Raw genomic sequence first — 24,523 nt, 5'->3', positions numbered from 1 at the left:
ATTCGGGAAACGACCACGCCCGACAAGCGTAGAGGTCCGCTTGCCGAGCTTGAAGAAGGATACTCAGACCTCGCACCTAATCATAACAATGGTCCTTAGGGGAAAAAGGAAGAAAAGGTTAGATCACGGACATTATTTTAATTCCTTACCTGATTCCGTATCCAGCACGTCTCCGAGCCTGGAAAAGACATTATTCCAGCACGCGTCGCATCGCCAGCAGCAGCGCCGCATTATACTCACCAGTCCAAAGCATCTTTCGACTCGTTGCTGCCTCCATCATTTTCTTCGTCGAACTCCAGCACCTGGGGGAAAACAAAAGAAACAACAAGGTGAGCCAAGAGAGACGACAAATACAATCTCTTACCACCATAGGCTTACCTGATTTACCACTGGAGGCATTACCCTTTAATACGCCTCATCTTCATATGCCGCACCTATAAAGGGAGAGAAAACAACAAGTTAAACTCATGCAACTTTTACCGGACAGTGTTGGGTAATACAGACTCTTACCTGAAAGCCATCAGCTGCCTCCAGGCAACATTCTTTTGAACCAGCTGCAATTCAACAAGGGAATGGAACAAGAGTGAATATCGGACATATTGAACTCTTTGAACTTTATAAACCCAGGAGTCAATATTCCTCTGGAACTCCTCCAGTACCTTCAAACCAGTGAAGTAACTGGTATCTACGCGCCCCTGCATGCCATGCAGTATGGAGAGCTCATCATTTAAAAACATAAGGTGAGGTTACTAAAAGGGGATATCGGAGGTGACAAGTGGGGAGAACGAGAACAGTGGGAGGGGGCCATCTCTAAAATCCACGGGTGGTTAAATCTCTTTTTCCACTTGCAGGAGAATACTTCTACGGATCAAGCAGACGAGATTAGGCGGGCCAGTCCAGACAGGCATCTCGGCACTACGTATCACGTTGGTGGAGACCGCAGCTGTCTGGGTCCGATCGACAACCCTGTAGGAAAGAGGTGAGCGTAACAGGCAGGAGAGGAATGGTACAAGGGAGACTATGACAGAGGCAACTATATGAGGTTGAGTGGCGAGCTGATTTCCTCGCCTCATCTCATTGAGTCTGCTGGGTTTCAGGATGGCTTAAAGGAAGGGGCACATGGGGGAAATTAGGAGATCTTGGAGCATCATGACATGGGAAAATGTAATGAGGGCAGCACTTGTCGGTTGAGAAGGAGACCAGTGGAATTCAATGATTATGCAACATAGTTTTGAATTGCCTTTTCACTGTTTTAGCAATATAACCTTGCAACCAGTTATTGTACTTATATGTCTGTTGTGTCAGCATAATATTCATCGCCATTTCCATGTTATCTCATTTTAGTTCTTACCTGCTCTGTGAAAGAGGAAACATATGTTGTATCCACCGCACCTGATGCACACGCGATTTCATACCAACGTTCCATATTGGAATGCCATCACGTGCAAACAGTTAATTGACAGTTGACAGTTGAGGTCAACGGTTCCTCAGTATCCACCTGGCTTTCTTGGTGAGTGGCCCCTCATGCGGTCTTTTACTTGAATATATCTTGTTGCTTACCTTATCTTTGGTCTGCACCTCTTCCATTATTACACTATCCTATCATTTCTATGCTGATGACTCTCACATTTTCATTTCTTTCCCAGAGTTCACTTACCCTCTTCAGTCTCAAGTCTCTGAGTGTCTCTGTGCCATCCATTCTTGGATGTCGTCCCATTTACTTCACCATAATCCATTCAAAACAGAGGTACTCTTCCTTCCCCCATCCTTTCCTTCTCCTTCCCCCTCTTTCATCTCTCCACCACAGCCCTCCTTCTCTTCTTCAGCCTGTAAGTGGGGTGCTCTTTTTGACTCTTCTCTTTCCTTCTCCCTTCACATTTCACTCACTACACCCAAGTGCTAATTCCTTCTTTTTAATCTCTGCCACGCTCATCCTTTTCTGTCCTTTCATGCATCTAAACTCCTGCACTCTGCCCTATTTTTCACCAGGCTCAATTACAGCCGGCCCTCTTGATTTCTCACACTGCGCCGCAAATCGGAAATCTAGCCTCAGTCATGGGTTCTCTTTTTTATCTCATTCAATTCCCCTTTTTTTTTATTCCTCTTGCCATGTGGTCTCTCTCCCTGTTTTCCTTTCCTCATCTAAAGTATCTGAGGACATACACAGCACGAGATAGAAAATTCAGCAAGGGTCCATTCGGTAAAACACACAGGGACTGTGTATCGATGACAACATCCCCCTTTGCTGCCTGGCCCGAACCCAGGGCCATTTGAAGAAAACTCTGTATGGATGAAAAGGGACGCAATTGCAAGGTAAATAAAGATGCAGATGCATTAGGAGTGGGGCACTGTGTCACACCGTTACATAATAGTGTGGTCTCTTCAGTAAAATAGATGACAAAAGTAACAACACAGATACAATATTCTTACAGGGTGCACATATGTTTATGTCAACCGATATAAACAGCATCCCAACTAAGTAGGAATTTTCCTACTGGTGTCGTGTGGCCACGATAGAATTGCATGGAGATATTCCACTTGAAGGTAGAACAGCACAACTTGGGATATAGTTGTGCACAACACATCCAAAAAACAATGGGTGAGATAATATTGAACTACTTAGCTATTATGATGTGATAATGCATATCTTAAATGGTTGCTGACTGTTGGAGTGAGAAGTTTCACTTGTACACATTCCATTTGGTCCATTAGTGGCTCGGGATGAGAAGGGGGATCTTCATCTGAGAGAATTTCAGTCTTTCTGTCTTGTGTGTATTGCAGTCTCTCTTTTGGGGAGGTTGATGCCTAATAGGACTCAATCACATTACCCTTTTATGAATTTCAAGGAGAGGACACTGCCCCCATTGTGAAAATATGTGTGTTACAACCCAGATTGGCACCATGCCTAGAGTATTTAGGGGCATGGACATGACAAAGCAGAATATTATGTCTTTAGAAGCCATGATACATGTTCAAAAACACGTGGAAGATATTGTAGAGAAAGATTGTAAATCTCTTGTTTTTTTCTCTCTCTCTCTCACACTTTCCTTGTCCTCCTCTTTGATACAAGTGGCTTCCTCAGTAACACATTTGACCTGCAGAAGCATGGGACTCTGTACATTGGAGGAAATTACACATTGAACATCGGACAACATTCAATTCATACCAACTTGAATTACTGCAGAAAGAACTGGTTGTTTTTTTCAAAATGTATATGTTCTGGTGAGGTGCACTAGACAGAAATTGCACAGACATGTGTGGTTGCCCGAAACTCGAGTAGACATCACCTTAGAGCCCACTCCTCCCAGAGTTGGCTCTAACTTGGGTTTATACAAAAAAATGTGGTAATTGATATATATTCAAAAGTAATTATTTTGGAACATTTACCCTGTTTTTGTTTTTCAGAATACTGTCAACTATGAGCCCAAACAGATGGGGGTTCTGATTACAGAACAGAATTATTAAAATTGTGATTTTTGCACAAGTACGAATGGTTGTTTGTATGAATGGGGATGAACGAGTATGCGAGAAATGATGTGTGAGACGTGATCATTGGTTGGTGTGATATGTTTTTCTAAAATTCGTTTTTAATAGATGTGACGTCAATGTGTTTCATGTGATTCTCTGTAAATGTTGTCTCACGATTATATTTGATTGATGAATAAAATGAATGAATTGTAACATACATACTGCCTTTTTGTCTAGAATATACACCCTTTGAGTAAGGTTGTTTTTTGGAAGGGATTGTGTGGCGTTTTTCATGCACGAATTGTATTATTAATGATTGGAGGGTGTGCACTTATCCACGGATAATTGCAGTTTTGTATAGGCCCTCTTGAATGGCCTACTGCCTCTTGTCTCACCCCTCTTCGTTCTACCTATAATTCTATTGTTCATTTTCTCTTCTACCTCTGCCACAAATGTCCATGTCCTCCTCCCTATTATCTGCCTCTAAGTTAAAAATCGAATCACAGGTCCTGTTTCATTTTCTCTCTATCGCCTTTGTGTCTTCACTGTGTTGCCCCTTACTATCTTTCAACTTAAATTTCCTTCTTCACCGCTACTCATTCTCTTTGCTCTCGGTCCTCCTTCCATCTCGTTGTTATCAAAATTCCCTGCACATCCTCTTTCTTGAACTCATTTTCTCTACTCGCTCCCTATCACTGGAATTCTCTCCCTCTTGTCATCTGCCCATCTTGTACCTACCCATTTGTCCGACTCGTCTTAAAGCTCATTTTCTATCTGTCCTGGCCGCTTCTTAACACTTGACCTGATATAATGTACTGCCTTCTTTACATTTGTGTTTGTACCGTGTTCGCTGCATGTCCAGCACTTTGGCGAAAACGCGACACAATTTGCAATGAATACAAAAACTAGGGCAAACAAAAGGACTCGCAAGGGGTTCTCAGAGAAAGTAAGCGGTCTAAACTTGGAAGGATTCTCTTCACGCACAAATGGGCCGGTTTTTAGGTTTCACAAATAAACAGGAATATCAAAACGGAAAATCAGAGGCAAGCAACCCCATTAGGATTAGGACTTCGAAAGGGAACTATTTTGTGCTGCTTTTTGGTGTGAGAAAAGGGTACAAAGAAAAGGGCAGAGGAGAGGCACAGCTTTTTGGGGTGTTTTTATGAGTTGAAGTAGGGGTAACATTCGGTATCATGTTAAAGGAGTGAACGTTAATAGCATCAGTCATTTAGGAGCTAAAACACACTAGTGAAATATGGAGGGGGAAAAAGGAGTGGGCTACAAAAGGGTCAAAGAAATGAGGTGCAGTGGGTGTAGTAAGCCAATTTGGAGATCAACTTTACAGATAAAGACATAATGAAAATAAAGAGAGCTTACAAGGCTCACCATTGCTGGGCGAGATAGGTGCAGAGTGAGAGCTTGAAAAACAATATTACACATGTAAGCTAATGGAAAATAACGTGCTTGTTTTATATTTTGACAAGGGACGACATTCTGGCCACAACATTAGGCATATAGGTATAATGAAATGTGCATATTTGTAATATGCAGAACAGTAGACCAGTGCATTTACGTTACTAACACACTTAAATGCACTAAGGCACTCAAACAATTATGAATTTAAGGAAACTCCATATGTTAATAAAATAAATGCAGTTGTCGACGCTTTACGACGGCTCCACAAATATACCCTTGAAACTGTATTTGGGATCTGGAAAATGACTAACAGATACATTTATCCGCACTAGAGACGTGTCGTGGAGTCCCGAGTTGTCCAGCTGATCTCCTGGGCTGCCCAATGCACCCTTGTTTGTTCGTGCCTGGAAACACGGCCCTTTCACTGCCGCAATGTTGAATGAAAAGCACTCTCCTCAGTGTTCACACGATTTTTTTATATCTCCCAGGCATTTATGAATGTAGCATTTCGAAATGGTCACAGAGAACGTAAAGGAACCATGTAAAAAGGGAGCTAATAAACACATAGAGAGAGAAAGGGGGCACAGAGAACTAAAATAAAACTCAAATCTGATGCACTGGCAAGAAAGATCACCAAACTTCTCCATAATGTACCAAACGTTCTAAATGCTGTGGGCTTGCCCTGTGAACTCCTTCCTCTACAGCTAAGCAAATCCCTCAGTGAGAAAGTGAAAATCATTTGGTTATTTTGGAGGGCTCTCACATGTCCCAGAACACAACGCATCTCGCTGGTAGGTTCAGCGACAGGTGACTGTGATTCAGACTTCAGTGTGGATTAGCTTGCCGAAGACTTTTGTAAGTAATTTTGGTTCACAAAATCTTCAATATAGCAATCTCTTGAATGGAGTGGTTAACACTTGTTTAATTCAATAAGTCTTGTTTTCCAATGATTCATTAGTCCTGTGAGGGTGCAGAAGAAGGCAACCGACACAGACGTGGCATTTTGACTGCTATAAACTGTTATTGAAAGTAAAAAGGGGTTGGGGAACCTCACACCTTTCTCCAAAGTTAAGAGGGGTTTACCTGCTCAACTAAACGTACTAATGTCTCTGTCAGGATGTTCAAATAAAAATGTGGCCACCATGCTGTGGCCAAACCTATTTCTGTCCCTTACACTTGCAACTAAGGATAATGTGTAAAGGGGATTATCTGTAGCTTCCAGGGTTCTGTAGAAAATAAGCAATGTTCAACAAATAAGGTTCCCAAAAGAAGAATCAGAACCAAAGTTCAGCAGGGTCTCCCTCTTCCTAACGGTTCTCAAAGTCTCAAAGTTCCCGTTACACCAGGCGGGATGATTCCCTTCCCCTGGTGTGTTACTGTATAAATGTTCTCCTGTGCAAGAGGGGTTGTCTTCCGGCCCACTGGTTTCACAAGTACCACGATGATGTCTTTTGTTCTCTTGACCTCATACAATTTATCTCTCACAGTTATCAATATTAGGGAGATGACTACCTCCCCTTAACCTTTCTAAGGCTTTCTTGAAATTCAGATCTTCCCAGTCTTCAAGGGCAGATCACGACACCAGGGAAAGTGACTTCCTTCCCCTGTCCTATCTACTGCTTCTATTATTGCTTCCACCACTTTCTGGGGGCCTGGCGCCTCCCCGTCCAACCATTTGCCTTATCTCTTGCTGTGCAATGTACTTGGCTCTTTCTGGACATCTGCCATCTTCTGTGGGTTTTCCCCTTCTCTGCGCATCCTTCTCTGAACCCCGGCCACTCCACACTGTCTGTCTTTCTGTGGTATGGCACTTTTTCTCCACCCGTACTGACCTTCGGGGAGGCCAGGAGTTTCGCCTTCTTTGCTTGTTGAGTGGTCCCTCTTGAACTAGACTGGCTCTGCAGAGAATTTCTCCCTTCTCGGCTTCCCGGTCTGCTTTTATGCTTTGGCACCCGCTTTTCCTCCACAGAGGACCGCTCCCTTTCTGGTCCCCCAGTGAGGAAGCCTTCAGCTTCTCTTAGTCCCTCCACCCCTTTCTGGGAGGCATACTGGTCCTCTTGGTTCTCCCAGTGAGAGGGACTCCAGCTCCCCTTGGTTCCCCACAGGCTGCTGGGGTTCAAGGGTTCCCCCTCTCTATGGGTAGTACAATGGTCCACAGCCCCTTCTGTTGCAACACGTGATTCATGCTCCTCCATGGAAGGTTTGGCAAAACTTCTTGGTTTCCCTCTTTTATTTCTACTCCCCTTGGAGCAATGAGCAGCTGGCAACAACTAGACTGCTGAATATAGTTCCCAGGAGTATCCTTCATGCCCCCACTGCTCCTCCTCATCCCAATACTTGTTCCAAGTATAGACCGCTCATGTTGGTTCTGCAGGGCACTCTGCATTGCTCTGTGCATCTTCTTCATCCAAGTATGGATTAGTTTGCTTTGTCTAGGGAAACAGGAAGAGGAGGGTTGGGATGTAGTGTGAACATGCCACTTTTTTCTTGAAATATCATCACTGGAAGGGGCTCCCACTAGTGAAAAAGGGGTGCCACCCGAGGATTAGGCACAGTCCCCAATCTCTGAAACCAAGCAGAGATGTTGCTCTAATCCTGTGTGTGTAGTTCTCTATGGTATGCACCTTGTGACACCCTCCAGAGATCGAGGTAGAGTGACGAATCAAATCAAAGCATGTTTTGGAAAGAAAATTAACCTATATTTCTAGTGATCTAGGAGGGTCATAACAATCCTGAATTCCTGAAACGAAGGGCCTAATATTCTTCACTAAAGTCTATGATGCATTGACAGAATAGGTTCATGAGCTAAGGTTATTTTTTCCTCCCTCATAAATCCTTCCAATGGATGCACCGGCCTTACTTAAACATAGCCTTCTTCACCGAAAGAGTGGTTAGAATAGAATCAGGTTGTAAATACGAGGATTGGTTTGTCTATGTCACTCCACTCCTTAAGAACTACATGATAGGCTACAGGAGTAACAGGTGGCTGGGAGACAGAATGTGACATACATTGGGTAAACAAACAACAATAGTGGGCACACCACAGCCTGGACCTTTTAAAGAGGGCCATTCCAATCCTAGGGAATGTGTATTAGCACTTTAGGATGAACATCCTTATGGATAAGACTACCGCTAGGGCCACCCTCCACCATAACCTCATCCTCCTTCTCCTCATAATAAGGTTAGCTACATTACCAGACCTACATTAGCTACAGGAAGAAGCAGTAGTAGGGACTGCCAAAGAAGAAGAGAGTACCCACATTTGCCCTTTTTGCCACAGGCTCTTCCTGAGTACTCTGATTGCTCAAAGCTGGTCTCATGAATTCAAGGATATCCCCCCTAGCCGTGCCGGGCAACCGTGTTGAATCATAATTAAAGATGATCCTGAAGAATGCCAGAGGAAAGTTGATTCCACACACAGCAACTTGCACTCCATAATACCAGAATCCAAAGAAACATCGAGTGTGAGAGAGCATTGTTCTTGGCATAAGCATAGAATAAAACACTGCGGATCAGACACTTGGGTTTTGGTAGAGGGCAAGGACTTAGTCAATAGGTAGGCCTGTTGTTTTCATCCACAACCACTGCCTCACAGTCTCTTTAATCATTCTCTATATGAAGACCAACTGATTCTCCCTTGAGTCCTTCAGAGAAGAGAGTTCTGCAATGCTCTTTTCTGTAGGCATACCTTCTTGTGAGGAAATATTGTCACATGTATACAGAAACTAGAATGGAGAACACCTATCTGCATTATAAGCATTAGTAGCCACCATGTGCAAAACACTCAATGCTACATTATAAACGTCATACAACGAGCCAGTAAAAACAAGCATTGGCAAAGCCGTTCGTTATGGCGTTTGTAGTTTATTGCATTTTACATTTAGCATAAGAAGATTGAATGAGGAAAGACAGCACAGGGGGGGGAGACATGAACACATGGAGGAATGAAGGGCAGCTCTGGGTCTTGAGGGAAGCACTATGGGGGGAGAAATAAGAAATAAAGAACAACACAAGGGAGGATACAAAAAGCCAATAGATGAAAGCTAGGCCAGCAAAAGTACACAGAAGCATTGTACAACATTTGAATGAAGGAGTGACAGCACAAATGTGGAGAAGGAGTGATAGGGAAAAGGGCGCCGGAGAAACAGCACAAAGGGGGGCTGATCAACAGCACAAAAGCAGAGAGATAGTGCTGGAGGGGGAAGGAGTGACAGTGCAAGGGGGAAAGAGCCACAGAACAAGAGCGGGAAGGAGCGATGGCGCAATGGAGGGAAAGAACGACAGGGCAAGGGGAGAGGAGTGACATTGGAAGAGAAGGAGGCCCCGCAGTGCAAGGAGGGGAAGCATGACAGCGCAAGAGGGAGTGGTAGTGCAAGGGGGAGGAGCGACAGCACAAGGGGGACAGAGGGACAGCACAAGGGGCAAAGGAGGGACTACGCCACGGTGAGGGAGAGACAGCACAAGGGGTGATGGAGAGACAGTTCCAGGGGGGCAGAGGGACAGCGTACAGAGGAGGGACAGTGCAAGAGAGATGAGGGACAGCGCAAGGGTAGAAGGAAAGAATGTGCAAGGGGAAGGAGGGAACGCTCAAGGGGAGGAGGGAAAGCCCAAGAAGGGTCAGCACAAGGGGGAGGAGGGACAGCACAAGGGGAGAAAGGAACAATAGGGAAAGGGGAAGGAACAACAGTGCAAGGGGAAGGAGCAACAATGCAAGGGTGGATGAGGGACAGTGCAAGGAGGAACAAGGGACATCACAAAGGGGGAAGAAACACAGCTCAAGGGGAGGAGGGCAGCACAAGGGGTAAATGTGTAACAGCGCGAGTGGGAATGACATCTGTTGGTTGCATGTATGATTGCAGACGACTTTGGTCAAAGTTGTCCTAATTGTAGTTTTGATCTCAATGTGATTTCTTACAAGGAGACCTGTATGTTGTCAGTGGTACTGTACCTATCCAATGAACTACAACCCGAAGATGTCCTCACAGCATATTTTATTGTTGAGGTGCATTACAAAATCGAGATGTCCTCATACAAAATCACATTGAGATTCCGGAGGTGCAGTACCACGGAAAATATACACATGTCCTCATAAGAAATGACATTGAGATTTATTATGGGGACATCTGTATGTTGTCAGTGGTACTGCACCTTTCAAAAAAAGAAACAAGAAACAGGAAATAGAAAAAGAAACAGGCTGTGAGTGGTAGAAAACATTTGTCATTTTCTCACAACTTATTTTATTGGAGAGGTGCGGTACTACTGACAACATACAGCTATCCTCAGGACATTGGTATGTTGTCAGTGGTACTGTACTTCTCCAAAAATTAATCACTTGAATGGTAACAGTATCCAGAAAGGGAAACCTACATGTAATGCAAAGGGGCCAGGAAAGTAGCCCAGATATACTCCAACTCCATCTGACTTTGAAAAGAGAGAGTTTCTTTTTTTGATCTCTCCAGCTTTGAAAGTGGCACAGACACATGACATCGGACAGTACTCATGATTGGGAGAAAATGTGCTAGACAAGCCACTATTGGATTACATCAGCTTAATTGAACAAGAAATAAAATTGTGTGTGTGGGCCGATTATGCCACAGCATTTCCAGTTGGCATGCCAACCACAAAGTCAGCTTTCTGTCACCCCTTTACTCTTCTCTGTAACAATGGTGTTGGCAATATTTGTGCCCGAAACAGTGTTAGAAGTATACCAAAAAAAGTAGTGGAACTGTGACCCCGGCGGGAGACACTGTATGCATGAAGGGAGCACTCTGCTACACATTTTACAATGTTTGCAGCCATGCTGATTGACAGCCAAGTGAGTTGAAACAGATATCAGTTCAGCTGTCACTGCCATTGGGTAGTAAAGTGGAGTAGTGTACTTTAACCTCACAAAGAACAGTTCTGAAATGGTGAAAATGGTTGCAAAAAGCAGTGGAGCTGCTAACTGTAAGAAATAAAAGTAGTGGAACACCGCTCACGGCCGTTCCCGCTCACTTCAACCATTGGCCAGAAACAATGACAAGCACCGATGGTATTTACATTCTTTTACTCACCGGCCACTTACTCATTCTGCCCCTATTCCAGGAAGAGATGGCAGTGGGTGACATGTCTATGTAGGGCCCCTTCCCCAGGAGGGATGCCAGCATTTGCAGCTCGCCCAGCCCAATTCCCCAAATTCGTTATAAAGAAAAAGGAAAGAGACAAAAAACCATGCTCATAGTCCCTCAGGAGCTGTGCCTACCCCTGGCGGTTGACAAAACAAACAGGAGAAGGGAAGGAATTGGGATAGTGTCATTAAACATTCTTCCTAGGGGCCAGGCAGGGTACATATTTTAATTCAGTAGAGCAGGTGATTGTCTGCATGAGATGCTGGAAACCTCATGCACATAAGGAATGAGTCTATGAGCCAGTGAGAGGTAATCATGGACAGCTTGCTCTGTGTTTGCAAGATGCCTATGGATTTGAATAATTGACCGCGTTTCTTTAGTGTGAAGGGAGGCCCTGAATGGACCTGGCTGATTTCCCAAGTCCTAAAATGGAGCTTCATCTATCACTGCTCTACAATTCAAAGAAGCACAAAGTTTTTGAATAGAAAGGACCCTTAGAATTATAATGGACATGTCTCATGGAGGGTCTGAAAAGAGACAAGTCTGCATTATCCATACTAGATCCTCTGTTGTCACTAGGCATTTTAAAATACATAGCCGAATGCATGAAATGCATAACATATAAAGTGTAGGACCCCATTATACCTGGCTTCACTTGAAACTGTATGAGGTGGGTCTGAACTGAATACAAAAATGTTCTAATCGGATTCCAAGATGGCCGCAGATACTAGATAGACATGTCGTCAGCCACGTCTGTGCCCGCTGAATAATAACAGCAGTTCCACCACCCCCAGAGCTGTGCCAGGATATATCAGTGGTGGTAGAGGGGACGGAGGACTGCCGGTCGTGTGAGCCAGGACGAGGGGCAAATGAAGGACTCTCCCCTGCTGCTAAGCAAACGGAGTGGGGAGAAGATTGCAGCAGACGACAAGGTCCCCAAAGGGAGGGGACGGAGGACCACCGATCGTGTGAGCGAGGATTTGGGGCAAGCATAGGTGCACTATTGAACGACCCCTACAGTTGACGTGGGAGAGCGTGGCGATGTGGCTCCGGCCCCGTCCGCAAAAGAAGCAGACTGGGGTGCGAGAGCGCAGGGACCAAAGGACTCTCCCCCGCTCCTAAGCAAAAGGAGTGGGGAGAAGATTGTAGTTGGTGGAAAGGTCCCCACAGGGAGCGCAGAACCCTTCCCCACTCCTGGGCACACACAGCAGGGAGGGAACTGAGGCATCAAGGATCCTGTAGGGTTTGGACTCCCCCCCCCGCTCCTGAGGAAACGGAGTAGGGGAAGACTTGAGGTAGACAGGACCCCTTGGCACTGCGCTGGAACCGGCAGGTGCAAGGAGCTGGGACCCAGGCAGGGGTGGTGAGCAGCAGAGGAAGATCCCACTTCAGCTCGGGATGGGAAGGAGGGGGCAGCCCGCATAAGGAGTACTCACTAAGCTCCCAGGGGAGAGGGGTCTGGAGAAGGCACCCAAGTGAGCCGAAATAGTACAGGGGGCCCGGAGTGGGAAGGCCCGCTGCTCTGCATAACACACTTAGGGAAGGCAGAAGCGCGGCCACACTGGAGCTGTCACCTGCAGATCCCAACACACACCCAGCGCACCAGAGAAAGAAGCGAGGGGGGCTAGTAGAGACTCTGGAGGCATCAAGGTAGACCCCAGACTGGCAGGGGGTAGGAGGTGGACCACCCCACTGGAGAGTGCCCGGACGGGCAGCCACTGACCTCGGTGAAACTGAGAAGAGGTGGAAGTAACAAGAGAAGAGGCGGGGAAGGTGCCCATAGAGATAAAACTCTCATCGGCATGGAGGGGAGATCCACCATCGAGAGCCTCTCCAGGAACCCACATTAGGGGGAGCACGGAGGCCAGGCCCTGGCAGAGGAGAGTAGATGAAGTCCTGGGGAAGGGGGACCCAGAGGGGAGCTCCCCTGTACCCCTCACAACAGAAGGAAGGGACCTGGTGGAGGGCAGCATAGAATGGGCCCCCATAAAAAACGTCTGTCAGAACCCTTGAGCCCGGGTTAGAGGGGTAATGACCCTTCAGACGACGCTCAGGAAAGCCTTTCAAAACCAATTTCAAATAATGCGTGCAGATCTCAATGCAGTTCTGGCAGAAATAAGGCAGGAGGTCGGCCAACTAGGGGAGAGGACAGACATCCTCAAGAGAGGGCTACAAGAGGTGGACAAGGATACCACAGCGAACAGGAGGCCATAGAGAGGCTCAATGTGGCAACACAGAACCTAGAGATAGAAATGAAAGATACAGAGAATAGGTCGAGGAGGATCAACATACAGATCTAAAATCTGCCGGAATTGGTCATGGACAGAGACCTGAAGGGGGAGGTCCAGAGGATCTTTGCAGATCTTCTGGTGGGCATGGGACCTGAAGGGATAGAGCTGGACTGGATACACAGGACTGGTAGACATGTAAATGCCAGGCCGAGAGATGTATTAGCTGCATACAGGCAGAAGGAAGCAGTCTTCTGTGCAGCAAGGGCGCAAGAACCAGTTCTGCATAAAGGCTCCCCGATCTTCCTCTTTCAGGATTTAGCTGGCAGCACCCTTCTCAAGAGAAGACAGATGGGCATACTGGTGAGAGAGCTGGACCGGCTAGGAATTCGATATGTGGACTTTACCTTTCGGACTGGTCTACAATTGGGAGGAGGTCCAAAAGCGGATTACTTATGTGCAGAAGGGAGCTCACCTTCTGCAGATGAATGCAGGGCAGGACCGTCAAGCAGACCGCCTCCCCCAGACGGAGAATCGTACAAGGCCCCGGCCCTGGGAATGGCCAGCAGCCGGAGAAAGGCTTAGAAGCAGGGCCACGTTACGGTCTGCAATCAAAGACCGGGCGAGGATAAAGGAGGTAAACCGGAAGAAGGATAGCAGCAGGGAATGAAGGGTCCTCAAGAAGATTTGATAAAAGGGGCTGGTTGATTATGAAGGCAAGGAATGGAGCTGTGGCAGCGTAGGAGGACATTCCATATTGGTTTCAGTTAGGGCAGTAATGCCAGGGACGGGAAACAAAGTGGGGAGCGAGGGAGCAGGGGGAAGGGTAGCGTGGGAAACATCCCAAAGTTGGTTAGTGGGATGGAAGAAGTGGGGGGCAAGAGAGAGGTGAGTAGGGTGTTGGGTGTTTGGGGTTCAGGGCCAGGGGAAGCAGGCAGGAGACCGAATGCAAGGGTGGAGGAAGGGGAACGCAGAGGGCTGTAATCGAAGGGAGAGGAGGAAGGGGTGAACGGGAAGGAGGTAGGGTTGAAAAGAAAATAACACATTGCAGGGAAAGAAGGGGAGGGAGCCCCTGAGAGCTATATTCATTCAAATGGTCAACATATACTGTGAGAGGGCATAATACCCCTCTCAAAAGGAACAAATTGGAGCAGCTTGCCAAGAAAACAGGCCCATACGTTTAGACAATTCAGGAGACTCATCTCCAGAAGAAGGACTAGGCGAGACTCCAATTGCAGGGTTTCTCTAGAATTTGTCACACCTCCAGCCCAGCTAAGACATTCAGGGTGGCACTGGCCCTGCAAAATGGAATGGATTTCAAAGTAAAGGACACAAATGCAGATAATGGGGGCATATACGTATTAGTACTGGGGGCACAGATGGGGGCAGCATATACGCTGGCCTCCATATATACGCCTTACTCAAGGCAGTAGGTTTTTTGCAGGGAATTCCTAGCCATAATTGAGGGTTTCACAAAGGACACATAGTCATCATGGGTGACTTTAATCTGGCCTGGTCCCGGAACTTGGATAGGACCTCGGGAGGGAGCTTTCATGGGGGGCAGTGGCCTCTACCCCACTGAAAGATAGATTTGGATGTATGGAGGGGGACGAGGGGGATCAAGAGGGTTATACATTCTTGGCCGGCGTGCATGGCACACAATCTGCATTGACTATATATGGGTGTCTGCCCACTTGTTGGGAGCATTCAAGGACATAGAGGTGGAGCCCCTTAGAATAGCTGACCACGAGGTAGTAACAATGAAGTTGCGCCTACCGGGGTGCAGGGCTGGAGTCTGGGGCTGAAAGGTTCTGGCTGAGCTGTTATGAGATTGAGTGACTAGGGAAGAGTTGGAGGGAAAGATTAGGGACTTCTTTGAGCTAAACAAGGCCGCCGACATGGGGGAAAGCATCCGACGGGTGGCATTCAAAGACACAATAAGAGGGAAATGTATAGCCACAAAGGATCAGAGGGAAAGGCAGATGAGGCTCCTAGAGGTCCAGCTAGAGGAGGGGGTGGAAGAGACTTGGAGGAGGCCAGGGGACGCCCCCTCCAAGAGATCATTGAGGGAGTACAGGCAGGCGGCGGGCCACCTCAATGTCCTCAGGATCAAGAGAGCGGTAGGGTTATTATTATACATCCGACAGAGGTATTACGTGAAAGCCAACAAGGCGGACACGCTCATAGCGTGGCTACTGAGGGGCGCAGCAAGGGACAACACTATTGCAGATATAATGGATGACTAGGGAATCTGCCACGCATATACAGAGTAAATTAAGGAAAGCTTCCTATTTATTATGCAGAACTATATGCGACCCAGAACCCATCAAGTCAACATCAAACAGACTTTCTGGAGGGGATTCAACTGCCCTCAGTAGGGGTTGGGGGGAAGGAGGCATTGGGACATGAGTTCACGATGGAGGAAGCCTTACCCTAAATAAAGCACTCAGGCGGGACGGTTTCACAGCGTCCTTTTATAAAACCTACGCGGGAGTGTTCGTTCCATACCTCACCAGCCTATATAACCACTTTTGGGATTCGGGAAGAATCTTGGCCTCCATGGAGTAAGCTAAAATTACTCTAATCCCAAAGCCCATCAAAGACCACACTAGTTGCATGTCATACAGGCCGATAGCATTGATAAACATTGATGCTAAAATATATACTAAAGTCTCAGCCAATAGACTGGATAAACTTCTTCTGAGCCTGATCCATCCGGACCAGTCAGGTTTTGTGCACAGACGGCAGATGTTTGATACTATCAGGCGCAAAGCACATCTTATAGAGAAGGCACAAAAGACAGCTACTCCCTCGGTCCTCCTCTCCCATGATGCCAAGAAGGCATTTGACCGAGTGGAGTGGACATTCCTGTTCAAAGTAATTGAAAGGACGGGGATGGGAGGGCATTACTTACGAATGGTGCAGGCCACCTAGAAGATGCCAATGGCAGGTCTCCTCATTAATGGATCCATGCCCCGGATCATCTGGTTAAGCAGAGGGACTAAGCAGGGGTGCCCCTCTCCCCCTTGCTTTATGCAATTTATCTGGAGCCGCTACTTACCAGGAGGGTGGTTGAGAGCATGCAGGGAGATACTTACGGGCTTTGGGGCAGTCTCAGGCCTCAAGATTAACATCACCAAGTTGGAGCTGCTCAATCCCATGGTGAGGGGAAAGGAAGTGGCTTAGCTCAAGGCGTCCTCGCGTTTTATATGGAATCCGGTGGGGAATTAAATACCTGGAAGTTCGAATCACGCCATCACTCTCTGGCTGTTATGCAGCTAATTACCCTCCCATGCTATCAGCCATAAAGACGGACTTGCAAAAGTGGCAGAATTTTATGGTATCCTGGGTGGGAAGAATGGCAGTAGTTAAGATGGTGACACTCCCAAGGCTCCTCTACTTGTTCATAGCGATTCCACTGGTGGTCCAAAACTGTTTCTTCAGGGAATTGGGAAAAACGACAGGCAACTTTCTATGGGAGGGGAAGAGGCAGAGGATAAACTGCTTCCTATTGGCATCCCCTAGGAGGGAGGGAGGGATGGTGCTCAACAGCTTTATTATGAGGTGGTACAAATTACGAATAATAAAAGAGTGGTTTTCGGGACATAAGGGGAAACAGTGGGTGGTCATGGATCGGGCAGTAATGAGGCACTATCTGAGGGGGCCACTGTGGCCCCGGCGCCAGCACAGACTAAAGCATATATACTTGAGCGCAATTGTGAAGTTGATGGCAGACATTTGGGACAGGTTGGCAGAAATATGGGATGTTTTATTTTTATTTTATTGTACACTTGTAAGTTGCTTACACATCAAGTGAATTGTGTGTCAAACCACCCACAGGGCAACAGGGAGGGAACACTGGAATGAAAGGCAAATATAACAATGATAGAGAGAGGCGGTCTGACTAGGCCTTTTGAGCATTCAGAACGTGAAAGTGCACAGAGAGAGAGGAGGAGGGAGGGGGGTACGCGCTAGGAATAACACGAGGGGAAGTGCTAGGCAGTAGGTTGCAAGCAACTGTTAAGTGACTGGTAGAGATCACTAGGTAAGAGTGGTCAACTGCCAATAGACAAGTGCATTCCTATGATAGCACAGGTCGGCGGGCACCCAAGGCAAGTGCTGGGAGTGGGCGGAGGCTGAAGGCGATTGGGGTGGAGGCAGGGCTCAGGTGTTCACCAATCTCAGCAACTGTGGGGTTTAGCAATGGAAGGAGGCAGGAAGGAGGAGGTGGAAAGGAAAGTCTTGAGACGCTTCTGGAATTAGAGGAGATCCGGCTCAAGAGAGAGGGGGAGGCTGTTCCATTGGAGGGAACCAGCCAAGGAAAGGGATCGGCCATCAGCTCGCTGTTTAGTGAAGTGCTTGACACTTAGAGAGTCGGTGCCGGAGGAGCGTAAAGATCTGGAGGGAGTGTATTGGGTGAGAGCCAGTTGTAGAGTGTGGTCCCCGTTCCCAGACAGCCTTATGGATGATGCAGAGGGACTTGTATTTGATCCTTGCATTAGCAGGAGCCAGTGGAGAGTTTTTAGGGCTGGGGAGATGCAATCCCTGGGCTTGATGCCAAATATAAGTCTTGCAGCCCTAATCTGGATTAGCTGGAGGAGAGGAAGAGGGTAGATTATGAAAGGGGCTATTGCAGTAATCAAGGTTAGAGAGTACCAGAGATCTAGAAGCATTACGTTTCTGGGGAAACGTGAGCTAAGCAAGGATTCCTTTGAGTAGGTGAAGTTGAAAGTGGGCCTTCTTGGCAAGGTCCTGGATGAGAGGGAGGAAGGAAAAAGAGGAGTCGAAGATGGTTCCAAGTTTTTTGGCTTCAGATGAAGGGGGAGAACCCATAGAGGGTGGCCAGAATGAGGGGAAGAAAGAGGGAGCAGGAGTCCCAATGGGAAGGATCTCAGTATTGGTGGCATTGAGGCAGGGATCATTGGAGGCACACCAGGACTGAATGGTAAATAGGCAGTCAGGAATGATGGAGGAAGTAAGGAGAGGATCAGAGAGAAGTTTGAGAGAATAGTTGTGTGTCATCTGCATAACACTGAAAGTAAGGGGAGTAGGTGGAAATGATGTGTGCAAGCGGAGCAAGAAAGTGGTTAAAGAGCCAGGGAGAAAGGTTGGAGCCCCGGGGGACGCCACAGGTGGAGATACAGCTGGGAGAGGAGAAAGAGCCCAGGATAACCTGGGAGGGACGGTCATTGGGGAAGGAGTCCAGCCAGTCCAGTGGCCGCTCCGAGATACCTAGGGTATTGTGGAGACGTTTTATGAGGATGGAGTGGTTGACCATGTCAAATGCAGAGGAGAGATCAAGAAGAATGATAACGGCAGGAGAGCTAGAATTAAGAGATGCAAGCAGTTCTTCATTGGTGTTCAGAAGAGTCATTTCTGTGGGACTGGATGTTCGGAATCCAGTTTGATGGTTGTGTAGGCAACCAACAAGCTCAGTGAGCTGGGTCAGTTGGGGGAAGACAAGCTTCTCCAAGAGTTTCCCAAGGAGAGGGGTGATAGAGATGGGGTGATAGTTAACTGGACAAGATGGGTCTGCAGAAGGTTGTTTCATAGGAGGGCCCACAAGAGAGTACTTGAGGGAAGAGGGAGACCCAGCAGCAAAAGAGTGATTGCAGAAATCAGCAAGTGCAGGGGCAAGAGAGCCAATATTGTCCTTAACAGTTCTGGAACAACAGTGAGATACCTGTTTGGAGGAGACCTTCATAGAGTGGACAACTCTAGTAACCTCGTCGGATGTGACAGGAGAGAAAGACAGAGGGGGGATGGGATGCCAGAGGTGGCAGGAAGGTAGGGCAAGGGGAAGGGGAAAGGGAAATTAGGATGGTCAGGATGTCGTGATTTTTTCGTGATGCAGTGTGTGGCCAGTGCATTGCAGATGACCTGGGAGGGAAAAGGTGAGGCGGAGACTGCGTAAGGGTTTGCTAGTTTCTTGTAGATTTGAAACAGTTCATCCGTGTGGCTGGATGCACCAGAGACACGAGCCTGGATGAGGGCCCTTTTCTTGGAGCGAATGGAGAGTTGGTATTGCCATTAGAGCAGAAGACAGGCCAGTTTGTCAGACGGTGAGCCTGAGGTCTGCCACTTCCGTTGCACAGCTCTGCACTTGCGTTTCAGGACTGCAAGTTCAGAGTTATACCAGGTGTTGGGCTTGGAGGCATGTTTCAGGCGGATCCTCATTACTCATCCACCATCCCATTACCTCATCCAAATCCAATCTAAAAAAACTACAACTAATACAAAATAAAGCCCTTAGAGCAGCCCTCAGCATCAGGAAATCAGATCACATCTCTAAGATCAGAAGAGATCACCACTGGCTACCAGTTGCAGATAGGATCATCTTCAAAACCCTGTGCATATCCTACAAATGCCATCAGGGCTCAGCTCCCAAATACTGTAACAAAGTACTGCAAAAAAAACTACTTGAGATTCCTCGCTATAAGAATACCAAAGCGGGTGGCAGTAGTTTCAAATACTTAGCCCCCAGACATTGGCACTCCCTTCCCAATAGCATCAAAGAAGAGGGCTCCTTTTCAGGCTTCAAAAAATCACTCAAAACATGGCTTTTTAAATAATATGTAGGGCAATAGCCCTGAGTGACTGAAAATATAACTGTAATTTTTCTCCTTATGTTTTAACTTGTAACTATGTTTTGATTGCCATAATGCTAGAATGACTGCCTAGAACTAAGCAGTTATTCCCGTTGTGTAACTATTTGAATATTATGTATGTAATCATGAACAATTTCTCTTGCAACCTCGCTGTGATACCTGAGGGTCTGGGCGTCTAACAAATGTAATAAATAAAATAAAATAAAATAAATAAAATAAAAATTACTGAGACAAGAATGTCAAGAGTATTATTGATGGCAAGATGGAGGTTGCTGAGAGCGCAGTCAGAGGTAGAGTCTGTGGTTGAGGGATAGGGGGGATGAAGGTAGATGCCAAGCTGACAGTCGTTTCATCAGAGGGATGTTCGTGAACGAGGTTGGCAGGGCTGGGGGAGGAGCAGTCAGACGGCAACCTTCCCTTCCCCCTTCACCCTCATCTTCAACTACCCAGAATTCACACTGGGAATGGAACAGGGGGTTGTTTAGTCACTGTCGGGAAGGGAGGTGGCACGTGCTGCGCAACATGTTTCAGGGCCCAACCAATAGATCATTCAAAGAGTGAAAGGAATGCTTCGGGGTGGGCGAAAATGAGAGGTTGCGATACTTTCAACTATGACATTGGCTCCTGGGTACAGAGATGAAAACAGCAGCCACCCAACAACTTATCCCTTTTGAAAAATTCCTCCTAATGCACGATGGGGCTAGAGGCATGTTTCGAACCTCTATAAAATTCTGGATGATGCCACCCCCACAAGCCCCCCCCCCTGAGTCCCCCCCAAGCAACATGGCCCTATATGGACGGTTGGGAGAGAGTTATTGGGAGGCAAAATAGCAAACATGACGGGGAGAGATTGTGGAACCTGATACCATGGGTGGCCAGGGCATCCCAATTACAAGAATGTTGGTTTAAGATTCTATTTGGATGGCATTATACCCAGCACGCCTCACACAGGACTGTTGGAGGGGATGTGGGGAGGTGGGCACCAGGTCTCATATTTGGTGCAGATGTCCCCAATTCAAGTAATTTTGGAGGGAGGTGCATAAATCACAAGTCCAGGCCTTCAGGGAAGGGGTGAGGGGCTCTCTGGAGGAGACACTGCTGGGCTGGGCAGAGGGGCAGAGGAGGGTGAACGCAGAGGACGAACGAAGGCAAGGACGATGCTTACACTAGCAGCGATGATGCTCATTGCCCAGTGGTGGAAGGGAGAGGCGATCCCCACTTTCCAATAACGGCTCCGTAAGGTCTGGGACTTCGTTGCGCCCAAATAGGCAATGTATGCAATGAACAATAACTTGGCGCGATTTTCCTGGGACTGGAGGGTGGTCCTGGCCTTCCTATAGGAAGACTACAGAGCCCAATGGTGTCTCCATTGCTTAAGGGATGGTCTAGTAAAAAATGTTATTTAAAAAATAGATAGGCAACATAAAAAAAAATACTAGCATTCTCTTTTTTAAAACTTCCTATGTAAAATTTTGAGCTATTCAAGCTCAAAATTCGCAAAAGCAAGCACATGGGCGCATCCATTTTGTGAAATGGAGGCCCTCCTGTGCTGGCTTTTGCTTTTGCGGCACTAATGAAGGAAAAGCCAGCCAGCTGTAGTAAACAAAAGCTACCGCTGGGTGGCTTTCCCTTCATTAGTGGTGTAGGCGGAGGACGGGGACCGGAGACCAGAGCAGGAAAGCTGCAGCTGAATCTCGGTAAGTGCTATTTATTTATTTTTTAAAAATAAGCACTTGCTGCGGTTGGAGGAGCCTGAAAAACTTAGAAATAAAACCGCAGCTTTAAAAACGTTGTATTTATGTATGCATTTATGTTTGCGGTCGTTTTTGAAGCAACCTCAAACATAAATACAACGTTATTGTGTTGGAAAACGCTGCGGTTTTTCTTTCCAAGTTTCTCTGGCTCCTCCGGCTCGGAGGAGCCTGAGAAACTCGGAAAGAAAAACCGCAGCGTTTTCCAACACAACCGTGTGTGTTTCTGCCTGCTGTGGCTATCACTTTGGGTTTCCGGTGCTGCCAGGGGAGCACCGGAGACCCAAAGTAAAAGCCACAGCAGGCGGAAACACAACGCGGTTATGTTTACATGCCGCGTAGTGTTTCTACCTACAGCTCATTTCCCATTTGGGTCTCTCGGGCTCCCCGTGGGGAGCCCGAGAGACCCAAATGGGAAATGCTAAATGCTGCGTTGTGTCTGCCTAAATCTGCTTTCCCATTTGGGGCTCTCGGGCTCCCCGTGGGGAGCCCGAGAGCCCCAAATGGGAAAGCAGATTCAGGCAGAAACAACGCGGTTGTGTTGGAAAACGCTGCAGTTTTTCTTTCTGAGTTTATCAGGCTCCTCCGAGCCAGAGGAGCCTGAGAAACTTGGAAAGAAAAACTGCAGCGTTTCCCAACACAATAACGTTGTATTTATGTTTGCGGTCGCTTCAAAAGTGACCGCAAACATAAATAAAACGTTTTTAAAGCTGCGGTTTTATTTCTAGGTTTTCCGGGCTCCTCCAGCCCGGAAAACTTAGAAAAAAAAAACGCAGCTAGTGCTTATTTTTTTAAAAAAAATAAATAGCACTTACCGAGATTCAGCTGCAGCTTTCCTGCTCTGGTCTCCGGTCCCCGTCCTCCGCCTACACCACTAATGAAGGGAAAGCCACCCAGCGGTAGCTTTTGTTTACTACAGCTGGCTGGCTTTTCCTTCATTAGTGCCGCAAAAGCAAAAGCCAGCACAGGAGGGCCTCCATTTCACAAAATGGATGCGCCCATGTGCTTGATTTTGCGAATTTTGAGCTTGAATAGCTCAAAATTTTACATAGGAAGTTTTAAAAAAGAGAATGCTAGTATTTTTTTTATGTTGCCTATCTATTTTTTAAATAAAAATGTTTACTAGACCATCCCTTTAGGACTCTTGGACTTAACTGGAATGCTACGGCAGGGACATATATGGATTAAGTGGCTACACTGGCCCCAATGGGAGGGACGGACAGGGGGAGAGGAAGGGGGGATGTCTGGGGGTGGAGGGAGGAGGTTATGTGGGGGTTTTGGGGGGAAATTGTCTCTCATTGTTGAAAATTAATAAATCAGTTTACAAATAAATGCTCTAATCAACTTCATACAAGCTCAGGCATATGCACAGCATAGACGTGCTACCCCTCTTATTTTCTGTGCCTTTCTATGCATGTATAAATGTATGAGGCACCTACCAGTTTACCGTGTGGTCGACTGCTAGCCGGAGCTGCAATGTAAAATGAAAAGACAAAAACACATGGCTTATTAAAAAATATTCTGCCTTGAACCTGTGCGGGAAAGCAGAATTCTGTCCTAGGAAATGTTCAGGTTACCATTAATAAACGTATTCACCATTACAGAAATCATGGGCCAAAAAACAATCTCAATCCCAGCTAGCAGGCAGTATGCCCAGAAAGATTTAGCATTCCTGCTTTGCTGGTGCCATCTTTAGTGCCAAATGATTAGAGGGCTGCCTTCAATGTAAGTGGTAAGAGATGGAGAGGTGACAGCAGCTGCGCCATGAATCCCGGGCGGGCCATGGTTTTCATCTGTATTGCAGGAGCCGCCGCCGCTCGGACACCTTGTTATCCGCGCCGCTGGGCACGTCTGTGTAGGCTGCGACATGGGGCGGAGGCATGCATTTCTACATTTCTTTTCAGTGTTTGAGGAAGTGCCGAAAGCAGACACATTGCACATCAGAGATACAAGAGCCAAAGGGGTGGTTGAAGGGGTTGAGGGAGAAGGAGTAGAAGCAGGAAGGGTGGAGTGGGGGAGCGTAGACTAACACTTGCATTTCTCAGACAGATAACCAAATATACAATATTTCACAATTTACATACAGCTGTACAGCATTAGTGTCTAAGTGAGTATAATCTGTAACACACATGTCAGACAATTGCAGCCGCGTGATGGAAATGAACCCACAGATGCATCCATAAATCCTTGAAAGGGTATTTTAAAGGCCACATCTTTTTGGCTTACTGCACAAAAACCCAGACTCATTTAAAAGTGGAAAAGGTTGCTTTAATGTGACAGGCCAAAACTTACAATCAAAACGCTTAACTGGCTCCATGGCCTAACAAACTAAAGAAATATTTTAACAACCAATTAAATAAATTAAACATTTTCATTTTCCCCCAACAATTAAATAATTAAATAACCTATTTCCTCCCTAATTATCCCTTGGACCCTACCGTCTCCTTGCCCCTTTTCCAGGTGTCCTGCTTTCTCCCAGGGGCCATGCCCCTCCAGGCTCAATACCTGTTACTCCAGGGTGACCTGCTTGTGCCAAACAGCGCCACCCCATCCTTTCCCGTGTCATTCCCCCATTGTGCTTCCCTCCCCCCACATCAAAAGGGGCCATGCCCCCGGCACCCCGACCCACTTCAACACCCTTCAAACTCCCCTCTACACCAAACTCCCCCTTCCTATGACCTGCAGCCAGCCTGACCTGCCACATCAGCAACATATATTACACACAAACTTTCACAATGCCCTGACCTGTCACACAAAACTACCAACCCCTACCATCCTAACAGTCCCCAAAACTCATAAAAAACTCGCCATGTCATCTAAACCCCCCCGCATAATCCCATGAACAATGGACCCCCCCATATTCCATAACCAGACACCATCCTGAAACCAAAATGAAGGGGTGGGAGGGCGGGCCAATCACCAAGTCCTAACCGTCGCCTGCCTCC

At 47.0% G+C, this 24,523-nt stretch overlaps 1 long non-coding RNA gene across 1 annotated transcript in view; it reads left to right on the top strand.

Annotated features, from left to right (window-relative positions):
* LOC138579825 (uncharacterized) overlaps positions 1 to 3,675 on the top strand; it is an 84,035-nt gene extending 80,360 nt beyond the window's left edge. Inside the window, exons 2-4 of the long non-coding RNA XR_011304138.1 lie at positions 1,345 to 1,510; positions 2,149 to 2,313; positions 3,071 to 3,675. This is a non-coding gene — a long non-coding RNA (uncharacterized lncRNA). The remainder of the gene's footprint in view (positions 1 to 1,344; positions 1,511 to 2,148; positions 2,314 to 3,070) is intronic.
* The last annotated feature ends 20,848 nt before the right edge of the window (positions 3,676 to 24,523 follow it).

The sequence above is a fragment of the Ambystoma mexicanum genome, chromosome 3p (genome assembly GCF_040938575.1).
Source record: "Ambystoma mexicanum isolate Mex_15411 chromosome 3p, UKY_AmexF1_1, whole genome shotgun sequence".
NCBI classification, from domain to species: domain Eukaryota; kingdom Metazoa; phylum Chordata; class Amphibia; order Caudata; family Ambystomatidae; genus Ambystoma; species Ambystoma mexicanum.
The sequence above is the reverse complement of the archived record's forward strand: the minus strand, read 5'-3'. Positions and strand labels throughout refer to the sequence as shown.